This window comes from Convolutriloba macropyga, chromosome 13 (assembly GCF_964194025.1).
Source record: "Convolutriloba macropyga chromosome 13, txConMacr16.3, whole genome shotgun sequence".
Taxonomy (NCBI): domain Eukaryota; kingdom Metazoa; phylum Xenacoelomorpha; order Acoela; family Convolutidae; genus Convolutriloba; species Convolutriloba macropyga.
Window position 1 is genome coordinate 12,657,523 of NC_134480.1, and position 13,399 is coordinate 12,670,921.

Genomic DNA, 13,399 nt, shown 5'->3' on the forward strand with positions numbered 1-13,399 from the left:
ACGCAATTTCATTTGATCTTTTTCTGAAGTCAAAGGAACTGATTATCAATAAAGGTCGCCAGTGATATGACTGCTTAAGATAATTGACAGTCGAAACTATCTAGCTTCTGCTCTCAGCTGTTTGACAGTTTTCTAGGAGGCATCAATAGCTTCATCAAACTTTTCCTGTTTGTTTCTATCTCTTTTTTTGAAGGCAAGTTTTTTTCCCGAAAGGTTGGTGGTTCAAGCCCACCGAGGAGCGAAGATTCTAATTTTGAGTGCTTTTTTTGTGTATCAATTATAAGGCAAGGTAAATCTTTATATAACTTTTTTGCTAGAAGCTTTGCAACCTCAAACTTTGGTAACTATTGTTTTATGATAAAACAATGCACTGATGAATTTGATTGTTGTTCTTTCATTCAGATAGACTGAATTTTAAAACTAGCGTTTCTAGTTGATTATTAGTTACCTAGTGGGCATCACTTTATAGACGTTAGCTAAGTTTTTTGCTAATTATTTGTTCTCTTTTGATACTTTGTCTCACACTAACAGCGTTTTCATTTACTTTGTGTTCCTGTCTTTAAAAGCGTTTACGCACTTGGCGTCGTCATTTTGGAATCTGACTAAACCATTTGCACAATAAGTAATTTTGAATGTATAACATATTCTACCTTGTTTGAATTTTTTGTGCATTTTTAACGCAATTTCATTTGATTTCTTCTGAAGTCAAAGGAGCTCTTTTTTGATAAAGGTCACCAGTTCTTTGAGTGCTTAAGATAATTGACAGTCGAAATTATCTAGCTTCTGCTGTTAGCTGTTTAATAGTTTTGCAGGAGGCATCAATAGCTTCATCAAACTTTTCCTGTTTGTTTCTATCTATTTTTTAGAAGGCAAGTTTTTTTCACAGCTATATATGTCAGTTCACCGGCTATAATTGCATGAGACTAGCGAACAGCTCTTGTGGCGCAATTGGCTTGCGCGTTCGGCGGTTAACCGAAAGGTTGGTGGTTCAAGCCCACCGAGGAGCGAAGATTCTAATTTTGAGTGCTTTTTTGTGTATCAATTATAAGGCAAGGTAAATCATTGTATAACTTTGTTGCTAGCAGCTTTGTAAACTCAAATTTTGGTAACTTTTGTTTTATGATAAAACATTGCACTGATTAAATTGATTGTTGTTCTTACATTCAGATAGACTGAAATTTAAAACTAGCGTTTCAAATTGGTTTTTAGTCACCTAGTGGGTATCACTTTATAGACGATAGTTAAGTTTTTTGCTAATTATGTGTTCTCTTCTGTTACTTTGTCTCACATTAACAGCGTTTTCATTTACTTCGTTTTCCTGTCTTTAACAGCGTTTATGCACTTGGCGTCGTCTTTTTGTGAATATGACTAAACCATTTGCGCAATAAGTAATTTTGGACGAATAAACTATTCTGCCTTGTTTGAATTTTTTGTGCACTGTGAACGCAATTTCATTTGATTTTTTTCTGAAGTCAAAGGAACTCATTTTTGATAAAGGTCGCCAGTTATATGACTGCTTAAGATAATTGACAGTCGAAATTATCTAGCTTCTGCTGTTATGTGCCCAACAGTTTTGTAGGAGGCATCAATAGCTTCATCAAACTTTTCCTCTTTTTTTCTATCTATTTTTTTGAAGCAAATTTAATTCGCTGCTATATATTTTAGTTCGCCGGCTACAATTACATGGGACTAGCTCACAGCTCTTGTGGCGCAATTGGTTAGCGCGTTTGGCTGTTAACCGAAAGGGTGGTGGTTCAAGCCCACCCAGGAGCGGAGATTCAAATTTTGAGTGCTTTTTGTATATCAATTATAAGACAAGGTAAATCAGAATATAACTTTGTTGCTAGAAACTTTGCAAACTCATACTTTGTTGTTGTGTTATAGATTAACTATTGTTTTATGATAAAAACAATGCACTGATTAAATTCATTGTAGTTTTAACAATCAAATAGACTGAGTGTTAAAACTAGTTTTTCAAATTGATTTTAGTAACCTGGTGCGTATAACTTCTGATAAATTTTAGCTCAACTTTTGTGGCTAAATTTTTTGTGCTTTTCTGCTACTTTTTCTGCCTTTCAGTAGCAGCGATTTCCTTTACTTTGTTTTCCTCTAATTAGCAGCGCTTATCTACTTGACGTCATTTTGTGAATTTGAGTTATGACCATTTGCGAACTAAATATTTTTTGGATGAATGACTTATCCTACTTTGTTTGCATTATTTTTTGGGCATTGTGAACGCAATTGTTTTCGAAATTTTGCTCAGATCAAGGGAACTAACTTGTAATAAAAGCCTCCAGTGATATAGCTGATAAAGATTATTTTTAGTCGGAAGTATCTAGCTTCTGCTTTCAGCTGTTTAACAGTTTTGCAGGAGGCATCAATAAATTCATCAAAGGTTTTCTGTTTGTTTCTATCTATTTTTTTGAAGGCAAGTTTATTTCGCAGCTATATATGTCAGTTCACGGGCTATAATTGCATGGCACAAACGAACAGCTCTTGTAGCCCAATTGGCTAGCGCGTTCGGCTGTTAACCGAAATGTTGGTGGTTCAAGCCCACCCAGGAGCGAAGATTCTAATTTTGAGTCTTTTTTTTGAGTATCAATTATAAGGCAAGGTGAATCATTGTATAACTTTGTTGCTAGCAGCTTTGTAAACTCAAACTTTGGTAACTATTGTTTGATGATAAAACATTGCACTGATTAAGTTGATTGTTGTTCTTACATTCAGATAGACTGAATTTTAAAACTAGTTTTTCAAATTGATTTTTAGTAACCTGGTGCGTATAACTTTTTATAAATTTTAGCTCAACTTTTTTGGCTAAGTTTTTTGCGCTTTTCTGTTACTTTTTCTGCCTTTCATTAGCAGCGTTTTCCTTTACTTTGTTTTCCTCTAATTAGCAGCGTTTATTTCCTTGGCGTCATTTTGTGAATCTGAGCTATGACCATTTGCGAATTAAATATTTTTGGATGAATGACTTATCCTACTTTGTTTGCATTATTTGGGCATTGTGAACTCTATTGTTTTCGAAATTTTGCTCACATCAAGGGAACTAACTTGTAATAAAAGCCTCCAGTGATATAGATGATAAAGATAATTTTCAGTCGGAAGTATCTAGCTTCTGCTTTTAGCTATTTAACAGTTTTGCAGGAGGCATCAATAATGCATCAAAGGTTTTCTGTTTGTTTCTATCTATTTTTTTGAAGGCAAGTTTATTTCGCAGCTATATATGTCGGTTCACGGGCTATAATTGCATGGCACAAACGAACAGCTCTTGTAGCGCAATTGGCTAGCCTGTTCGGCTGCTAACCGAAAGGTTGGTGGTTCAAGCCCACCCAGGAGCGAAGATTTTAAGTTTTAGTGTATCAATTATAAGACAAGGTGAATCATTGTATAACTTTGTTGCTAGCAGCTTTGTAAACTCAAACTTTGGTAACTTTTGTTTGATGATAAAACATTGCACTGATTAAATTGATTGTTGTTCTTACATTCAGATAGATTGAATTTTAGAACTAGTTTTTCAAATTGATTTATAGTAACCTGGTGCGTATAACTTTTTATAAATTTTAGCTCAACTTTTTTGGCTAAGTTTTTTGCGCTTTTCTGTTACTTTTTCTGCCTTTCATTAGCAGCGTTTTCCTTTACTTTGTTTTCCTCTAATTAGCAGCGTTTATTTCCTTGGCGTCATTTTGTGAATCTGAGTTATGACCATTTGCGAATTAAATATTTTTGGATGAATGACTTATCCTACTTTGTTTGCATTATTTGGGCATTGTGAACTCTATTGTTTTCGAAATTTTGCTCAGATCAAGGGAACTAACTTGTAATAAAAGCCTCCAGTGATATAGATGATAAAGATAATTTTCAGACGGAAGTATCTAGCTTCTGCTTTTAGCTATTTAACAGTTTTGCAGGAGGCATCAATAATGCATCAAAGGTTTTCTGTTTGTTTCTATCTATTTTTTTGAAGGCAAGTTTATTTCGCAGCTATATATGTCGGTTCACGGGCTATAATTGCATGGCACAAACGAACAGCTCTTGTAGCGCAATTGGCTAGCCTGTTCGGCTGCTAACCGAAAGGTTGGTGGGTCAAGCCCACCCAGGAGCGAAGATTTTAAGTTTTAGTGTTTTTTTGTGTATCAATTATAAGACAAGGTGAATCATTGTATAACTTTGTTGCTAGCAGCTTTGTAAACTCAAACTTTGGTAACTTTTGTTTGATGATAAAACATTGCACTGATTAAATTGATTGTTGTTCTTACATTCAGATAGATTGAATTTTAGAACTAGTTTTTCAAATTGATTTATAGTAACCTGGTGCGTATAACTTTTTATAAATTTTAGCTCAACTTTTTTGGCTAATTTTTTTGTGTTTTTCTGTTACTTTTTCTGCCTTTCATTAGCAGCGATTTCCTTTACTTTGTTTTCCTCTAATTAGCAGCGTTTATCTACTTGACGTCATTTTGTGAATCTGAGTTATGACCATTTGCGAATTAAACATTTTTGGATGAATGACTTATCCTACTTTGTTTGCATTATTTGGGCATTGTGAACTCAATTGTTTTCGAAATTTTGCTCAGATCAAGGGAACTAACTTGTAATAAAAGCCTCCAGTGATATAGATGATAAAGATAATTTTCAGTCGGAAGTATCTAGCTTCTGCTTTTAGCTGTTTAACAGTTTTGCAGGAGGCATCAAAAAATTCATCAAAGGTTTTCTGTTTGTTTCTATCTATTTTTTTGAAGCCAAATTTAATTCGCTGCTATATATGTCAGTTAACCGTCTATAATTACATGGGACTAGCGAACAGCTCTTGTGGCGCAATTGGCTAATGCGTTTGGCTGTTAACCGAAAGGTTGGTGGTTCAAGCCCACCCAGGAGCGAAGATTCTAATTTTGAGTGTTTTTTTTGTGTATCAATTATAAGGCAAGATAAATCATTGTATAACTTTGTTGCTAGCAGCTTTGTAAACTCAAAATTTGGTAACTATTGTTTTATGATAAAACATTGCACTGATTAAATTGATTGTTGTTCTTACATTCAGATAGACTGAGATTTAAAACTAGCGTTTCAATTAGATTTTTAGTTACCTAGTGGGCATCACTTTATAGACGTTAGCTAACTTTTTTGCTAATTATTTGTTTTCTTTTGTTACTTTGTCTCACATTAACAGCGTTTTCGTTTACTTCGATTTCCTGTCTTTAACAGCGTTTATGCACTTGGCGTCGTCATTTTGTGAATCTGACTAAACCATTTGCGCAATAAGTAATTTTGGATGAATAACCTATTCTACCTTGTTTGAATTTTTTGGGCATTGTGAACGCAATTTCATTTGGTTTTTTCTGAAGTCAAAGAAACTCATTTTTGTTAAAGGTCGCCAGTTATATGACTGCTTAAGATAATTGACAGTCGAAATTATCTAGCTTCTGCTGTTGGATGTTTAACAGTTTGCAGGAGGCATCATTAATGTCATCAAAGTTTTCCTGTTTGTTTCTATCTATTTTTTTGAAGGCAAGTTTATTTCGCAGCTATATATGTCAGTTCACGGGATATAATTACATGGGACTAGCGAACAGCTGTTGTGGCGCAATTGGCTAATGCGTTTGGCTGTTAACCGAAAGGTTGGTGGTTCAAGCCCACCCAGGGGCGAAGATTCTAATTTTGAGTGTTTTTTTTTGTGTATCAATTATAAGGCAAGGTAAATCATTGTATAACTTTGTTGCTAGCAGCTTTGTAAACTCAAATTTTGGTAACTATTGTTTTATGATAAAACATTGCACTGATTAAATTGATTGTTGTTCTTACATTCAGATAGACTGAGATTTAAAACTAGCGTTTCAATTAGATTTTTAGTTACCTAGTGGGCATCACTTTATAGACGTTAGCTAACTTTTTTGCTAATTATTTGTTTTCTTTTGTTACTTTGTCTCACATTAACAGCGTTTTCATTTACTTCGATTTCCTGTCTTTAACAGCGTTTATGCACTTGGCGTCGTCATTTTGTGAATCTGACTAAACCATTTGCGCAATAAGTAATTTTGGATGAATAACCTATTCTACCTTGTTTGAATTTTTTGTGCATTGTGAACGCAATTTCATTTGGTTTTTTCTGAAGTCAAAGAAACTCATTTTTGTTAAAGGTCGCCAGTTATATGACTGCTTAAGATAATTGACAGTCGAAATTATCTAGCTTCTGCTGTTGGATGTTTAACAGTTTGCAGGAGGCATCATTAAATTCATCAAAGTTTTCCTGTTTGTTTCTATCTATTTTTTTGAAGGCAAGTTTATTTCGCAGCTATATATGTCAGTTCACGGAATATAATTGCATGGGACTAACGAACAGCTCTTGTGGCGCAATTGGCTAGCGCGTTTGGCTGTTAACCGAAAAGTTGGTGGTTCAAGCCCACCCAGGAGCGAAGATTTTAAGTTTTAGTGTTTTTTTGTGTATCAATTATAAGGCAAGGTAAATCATTTTATAACTTTGTTGCTAGCAGCTTTGTAAACTCAAACTTTGGTAACTATTGTTTTATGATAAAACATTGCACTGATTAAATTGATTGTTGTTCTTACATTCAGATAGACTGAGATTTAAAACTAGCGTTTCAATTAGATTTTTAGTTACCTGGTGGGCATCACTTTATAGAGGTTAGCTAACTTTTTTGCTAATTATTTGTTTTATTTTGTTACTTTGTCTCACATTAACAGCGTTTTCATTTACATCGATTTCCTGTCTTTAACAGCGTTTATGCACTTGGCGTCGTCATTTTGTGAATCTGACTAAACCATTTGCGCAATAAGTAATTTTGGATGAATAACCTATTCTACCTTGTTCGAATTTTTTGTGCATTGTGAACGCAATTTCATTTGGTTTTTTCTGAAGTCAAAGAAACTCATTTTTGTTAAAGGTCGCCAGTTATATGACTTCTTAAGATAATTGACAGTCGAAATTATCTAGCTTCTGCTGTTGGATGTTTAACAGTTTTGCAGGAGGCATCAATAGCTTCATCAAACTTTTCCTGTTTGTTTCTATCTATTTTTTGAAGGCAAGTTTATTTCGCAGCTATATATATCAGTTCACGGGCTATAATTGCATGGGACTAACGAACAGCTCTTGTGGCGCAATTGGCTAGCGCGTTCGGCTCTCAACCGAAAAGTTGGTGGTTCAAGCCCACCCAGGAGCGAAGATTTTACTTTTTAGTGTTTTTTTTTGTGTATCAATTATAAGGCAAGGTAAATCATTGTATAACTTTGTTGCTAGCAGCTTTGTAAACTCAAACTTTGGTAACTATTGTTTTATGATAAAACATTGCACCGATTAAATTGTTTGTTGTTCTTACCTTCAGATAGACTGAAATTTAAAACTAGCGTTTCAAATTGATTTTTAGTTACCTTGTGGGTATCACTTTAAAGACGATAGCTAAGTTTTTTGCTAATTATTTGTTCTCTTTTGTTACTTTGTCTCACATTAACAGCGTTTTCATTTACTTCGTTTTCCTGTCTTTAACAGCGTTTATGCTTTTGGCGTGGTCATTTTGTGAATATGACTTTAAACCATTTGCGCAATAAGTAATTTTGGATGAATAACCTATTCTACCTTGTTTGAATTTTTGTGCATTGTTAACGCAATTTCATTTGATTTCTGAAGTCAAAGCACCTAATATTTGATAAAGGTCGCCAGTTATGTGACTGCTTAAGATGATTGACAGTCGAAATTGTCTAGGTTCTGCTGTTAGCTGTTTAACAGTTTTGTAGGAGGCATCAATAGCTTCATCAATTTTTTCCTGTTTGTTTCTATCTATTTGTTTGAAGACAAGCTAATTTCGCAGCTACATATGTCAGATCACCGGCTATAATTGCATGGGACTAGCGAACAGCTCTTGTGGCACAATTGAGCTGTTAACCGTAAGGTTGTGGTTCAAGCCCACCCAGGAGCGAAGATTCTAATTTTGAGTGCTTTTTTGTGTATCAATTATAAGGCAAGGTAAACCATTATATAATTTTGTTGCTAGAAGCTTTGCAATCTCATACTTTGGTGTTGTGTTATAGATTAACTATTGTTTTATCATCAAACAACGCACTGATTAAATTGATTGTTGTTCTTACATTCAGGTGGACTGAATTTTAAAACTAGCGTTTAAAATTGATTTTTAGTTACCTAGTGGGTATCACTTTATAGACGTTAGCTGTTTATTGCTAATTATTTGTTCTCTTTTGTTACTTTGTCTCACATTAACAGCGTTTTCGTTTACTTTGTTTTCCTGTCTTTAACAGCGTTTATGCACTTAGCGTCGTCATTTTGTGAATATTACTAAGTCATTTGCGCAATAAGCAATTTTCGATGAATAACCTATTCTACCTTGTTTGAACTTTTTGTGCATTGTGAACGCAAATTCATTTGATTTTCTGAAGTCAAAGCAACTCATTTTTGTTAAAGGTTGCCAGTTATATGACTGCTTAAGATAAATGACAGTCGAAATTATCTAGCTTCTGCTGTTAGCTGTTTAACAGTTTTGTAGCAGGCCGCAATAGCTTCATCAAACTTTTCCTGTTTGTTTCTATCTATTTTTTGAAGGCAAGTTTATTTCGCAGCTATATAAGTTAGTTCACTGGCTATAAATGCATGGGACTAACGAACAGCTCTTGTGGGGCAATTGGCTAGCGCGTTCGGCTGTTAACCGAAAGGTTGGTGGTTTACGCCAACCCGGGAGCGAAGATTCTAATTTTGAGTGTTTTTTTTGTGTATCAATTATAAGGCAAGGTAAATCATTGTATAACTTTGTTGCTAGAAGCTTTGTAAACTCAAATTTTGGTAATTATTGTTTTATGATAAAATATTGCACTGATTAAGTTGATTGTTGTTCTTACATTCAGATAGAGTGAATTTTAAAACTAGCGTTTCAAATTGAATTTTAGTTACCTAGTGGGTATCACTTTATAGACGTTAACTAAGTTTTTTGCTAATTATTTGATCTCTTTTGTTACTTTGTCTCATATTAACAGCGCTTTCTTTTACTTCGTTTTCCTGTCTTTAACAGCGTTTATGCACTTGGCTTCGTCGTTTTGTGAATATGATTTTAAACCATTTGCGCAATAAATAGTTTTGGGTTAATAACCTATTCAACCTTGTTTGAATTTTTGTGCATTGTGAACGCAATTTCATTTGATTTTCTGAAGTCAAAGCAACTAATATTTGATAAAGGTCGCCAGTTATGTGACTGCTTAAGATAATTGACAGTCGAAATTGTCTAGGTTCTGCTGTTAGCTGTTTAACAGTTTTGTAGGAGGCATCAATAGCTTCATCAAACTTTTCCTGTTTGTTTCTATCTATTTTTTTCAAGGCAAGTTTATTTCGCAGCTATATATGTCAGTTCACCGGCTATAATTGCATTGATCTAGCGAACCGCTATTGTGGCGCAATTGGCTAGCGTGTTCGGCTGTTAACCGTAAGGTTTGTGGTTCAAGCCCACCCAGGAGCGAAGATTCTAATTTTGAATGCTTTTGTTGTGTATCAATTATAAGGCAAGGTAAATCATTTATAATTTTGTTGCTAGAAGTTTTGCAAACTCATGCTTTGGTGTTGTGTTATAGATTAACTATTGTTTTATCATAAAACAACGCACTGATTAAATTGATTGTTGTTCGTACATTCAGGTAGACTGAATTTAAAAACTAGCGTTTAAAATTGATTTCTAGTTACTTAGTGGGTATCACTTTATAGACGTTAGCTAAGTTTTTTGCTTATTATTTGTTCTCTTTTGTTACTTTGTCTTACATTAACAGCGTTTTCATTTACTTTATTTTCCTGTCTTTAACAGCGTTTATGCATTTAGCGTCGTCATTTTGTGAATATGACTAAACCATTTGCGCAATAAGTAATTTTGGATGAATAACCTATTCTACCTTGTTTGAATTTTTTGTGCATTGTGAACGCAATTTCATTTGATTTTCTGAACTCAAAGCAACTCATTTTTATTAAAGGTCGCCAGTTATTTGACTGCTTAAGATAATTGACAGTTGAAATTGTCTAGCTTCTGCTGTTAGCTGTTTAACAGTTTTGTAGGAGGCATCAATAGCTTCATCAAACTTTTCCTGTTTGTTTCTATCAATTTTTTTGAAGGCAAGTTTATTTCGCAGCTATATATGTCAGTTCACCGGCTATAATTGCATGGGACTAGCGAACAGCTCTTGTGGCGCAATTGGCTAGCACGTTCGGCTGGTGGTGGTTCAAGACCACCCAGGAGCAAATATTCTAAATTTTTTGTGAGTGATTTTTGTATATCAATTATAAGACAAGGTAAATCAGAATATGACTTTGTTGCTAGAAACTTTGCAAACTCATACTTTGTTGTTGTGTTATAGATTAACTATTGTTTTATGATAAAAACAATGCACTGATTAAATTGATTGTTGTTCTTACATTCAGATAGACTGAATTTTAAAACTAGCGTTTCAAATGGATTTTTAGTTACCGAGTGGGTATCACTTTATAGACGTTAGCTAAGTTTTTTGCTAATTATTTGTTCTCTTTTGTTACTTTATCTCACTTTAACAGCGTTTTCATTTACTTTGTTTTCCTGTCTTTACAGCGTTTATGCACTTGGCGTCGTCATTTTGTGAATCTATATATTAATCTCGTGAGCACATAAAGCGGCATGTTTTAGAGGCATCACTGAGCAGCATGTTTTAGCAGTACTACCGAAGAGCACGGTTAAGCGGTTGCTTAAATGGGGTTAATGACCGAAAAATGGTGCTTTAAGGTCATTGGCCGATTGATGTTTCTAAAAGGTTATTGACCGAAAAATTTTACAAAAAGTTCATTGACCGGAAAGTGTTGCCAAAAGGTCATTGACCCAAAATGTTGCCAAGAGGTCGTGTCATCTAACGAAAATTGCTTTGCTAAAAAGCCAGTTGCCGAAATCTCTTTGTAAAAGAAAACGACAATAATCGGTGTTCCAATAAACAAAAACAATAATGTAGAAAAAATCATTGGCCGATTAGTTGCTCAAATATTAAATAATCGAAGCTGTTTCAAGACAAACAGGGTTTCTGACCGAAAAAAACATTGTTTTTCGTAATTCATTGTCAAAAAAATGTTGTTGATGAAAAAGGTTGTCTTAAGAATTTGTTCAGGAAAACTCTCTCACCAAAAACGTCAAGGATTAAAAGTTGGATGATGGAAGTTTGTTTTGTCAAAGTTTCCCTGTACAAAATTTTTTTAATACAGAAGAATTCAGCAAACAAAATTTGTGAAGTGTAAAACATCCAAAAGGTGCCGATGCAAAAACCAAACTTAGGTGCCAAAAAGTTATGACAAAACTGAGGTCTTGAGATAAATACAATTTCTTTTGCGCTCAATAGAGGATATTTTCTCTTTAAGGGCTGTTACTAAAAAGTTTTTGCATACAAAACATGACAGGTATATAATTTTCCGTCATTGTTTTTTTTTCGATAATGTTTTGTTAATTTTGTCCAATTCAGTTTTGTGTTTGATGACTTCTTAAAAGCATTGGCAAAGGCTTGCCAACTATTCTTTTTTATCAGCATATTCCTCGTATTAGGCACATCGATTGTGTTCTCATTAGCACATTCATCGTTTTTATGGGAACCGGAATTAATTGCGAACTGGAATCTGTTTTCTCTTATGGGAACCGGAATCTGTTTTCTCTTCTTTTGAGCGGTTGTAACTTCAGTTTCGTCAGTTTCTTTCTCTGTCTTTCTTCTTTTCTATTGTGCGATCTTCTATTTTTTTCTGCTCTTCAAGTGTTTTCTCTAGCTTTGATATTTTTGCACTCACATTTTTGCTTTTTGCGCCTGCTCACTATCTCGCTGTTCTTGTACTTTCTCTCTCATGATTTCGGTTTCTTTCTTTTTCCAAAACTGTTCCATTTTCCTTCATTCTATACCTTTTTTTCTTGCGTTCTCTCCCTCTCTTGCGGTTTTTTTACGGTGGGTTCCTGATGTTCTTATGGTTTTTGTTGTATTGTATTCTTTCTGTTTTTTCCTCTCTCATCTATTTAGATTTTTCGTTCACTTTTTCTTGTTAATTCCCTTTTCGCTTTTGGCTCCCGTTGGCTTTCTCCCAGACTCTTGTTTTTTTCTGTTTTCCTTCCCTGCTTTCAACCTTTTTTTTGGGAACCGGAATTAATTGCGAACCGGAATCTGTTTTCTCTTATGGGAACCGGGATCTGTTTTCTCTTCTTTTGAGCGGTTGTAAATTCAGTTTCGTCAGTTTCTTTCTCTGTCTTTCTTTTTTTCTGTTGTGCGATCTTCTATTTTTTTCTGCTCTTCAAGTGTTTTCTCTAACTTTGATATTTTTGAACTCACATTTTTGCTTTTTGCGCCTGCTCACTATCTTGCTGTTCTTGTACTTTCTCTCTCATGATTTCGGTTTCTTTCTATTTCCAAAGCTGTTCCATTTCCCTTCATTCTATCACTTTTTTTCTTGCGTTCTCTCTCTCTTTCTCGTGGTTTTTCTTACGGTGGGTTCCTGATGTTCTTATGGTTTTTGTTGTATTGTATTCTTTCTGTTTTTTCCTCTCTCATCTATTTAGATTTTTCGTTCACTTTTTCTTGTTAATTCCCTTTTCGCTTTTGGCTCCCGTTGGCTATCTGCCAGACTCTTGCTTTTTTTCTGTTTTCCTTCACTGCTTTCAACCTTCTTTTAATGTCTTTTGTTTTTTTTGCAATTTTGAAGCTATTTGCTCTCCGACTCATTATATTTTCCTGCTGCTATCGATCTTTTTCTCTCCCTCTTTATACCTCATTCTATCCGGTTTGATTTTTTAATGCTCTGTGAGAACGTCTATTACTTTTAACTCGAATAAAACCTCTCTTTGACATATTTGGCTCCCTTCATTTTTTTGTTAGGGTGTCCAAAGTAGTTTTGCAAAACAATTCATTGAAACGATCGCATGTACACCAGTTATCACGAATAAGTGTTTAATGAACTATCAATAGTTAAAGTTTCAAGATGAGATGCATTCAGATAGCCTTTACGGACCTGCTAGTCTGACTGAACCATTTGCGCAATAAGTAATTTTGGATGAATAACCTATTCTACCTTGTTTGAATTTTTTGTGCATTGTGAGCGCAATTTCATTTGATTTTTTTCCGAAGTCAAAGGAACTAGTTTTTAATAAAGGTCGCCAGTGTTATGACTGCTTAAGATAATTGACCGTCGAAATTATCTAGCTTTTGCTGTTAGCTCTTTACCATTTTTGTAGGAGGCATCACTAGCTTCATCAAACTTTTCCTGTTTGTTTCTTTTTTTTTGAAGGCAAGTTTATTTCGCAGCTATATAAGTCAGTTCACCGGCTATAATTGCATGGGACTAGCGAACAATCTTTTGGCTCATTCGGCTAGCGCTTTCGGCTGTTAACCGAAAGTTTGGTGGTTCAAGCCC

The 13,399-nt window shown here is 34.5% G+C and overlaps 1 protein-coding gene and 7 non-coding genes across 8 annotated transcripts in view; all 8 read left to right on the forward strand.

The window, feature by feature from the left end:
• The window catches only part of LOC142351596 (xaa-Pro aminopeptidase ApepP-like), a 702,879-nt gene that overhangs the window by 683,446 nt on the left and 6,034 nt on the right, over positions 1-13,399 (forward strand). The window lies entirely within an intron of this gene.
• Trnan-guu (transfer RNA asparagine (anticodon GUU)) lies at positions 934-1,007 on the forward strand. Its single transcript has one exon. It is a non-coding gene; the product is annotated as a tRNA-Asn (tRNA).
• Trnan-guu (transfer RNA asparagine (anticodon GUU)) lies at positions 1,700-1,773 on the forward strand. The gene has a single exon. It is a non-coding gene; the product is annotated as a tRNA-Asn (tRNA).
• Positions 2,493-2,566, forward strand: Trnan-guu (transfer RNA asparagine (anticodon GUU)). Its single transcript has one exon. It is a non-coding gene; the product is annotated as a tRNA-Asn (tRNA).
• Trnas-gcu (transfer RNA serine (anticodon GCU)) lies at positions 3,268-3,341 on the forward strand. Its single transcript has one exon. It is a non-coding gene; the product is annotated as a tRNA-Ser (tRNA).
• On the forward strand, positions 4,807-4,880 carry Trnan-guu (transfer RNA asparagine (anticodon GUU)). Its single transcript has one exon. It is a non-coding gene; the product is annotated as a tRNA-Asn (tRNA).
• Positions 6,340-6,413, forward strand: Trnan-guu (transfer RNA asparagine (anticodon GUU)). Its single transcript has one exon. It is a non-coding gene; the product is annotated as a tRNA-Asn (tRNA).
• Trnae-cuc (transfer RNA glutamic acid (anticodon CUC)) lies at positions 7,105-7,178 on the forward strand. Its single transcript has one exon. It is a non-coding gene; the product is annotated as a tRNA-Glu (tRNA).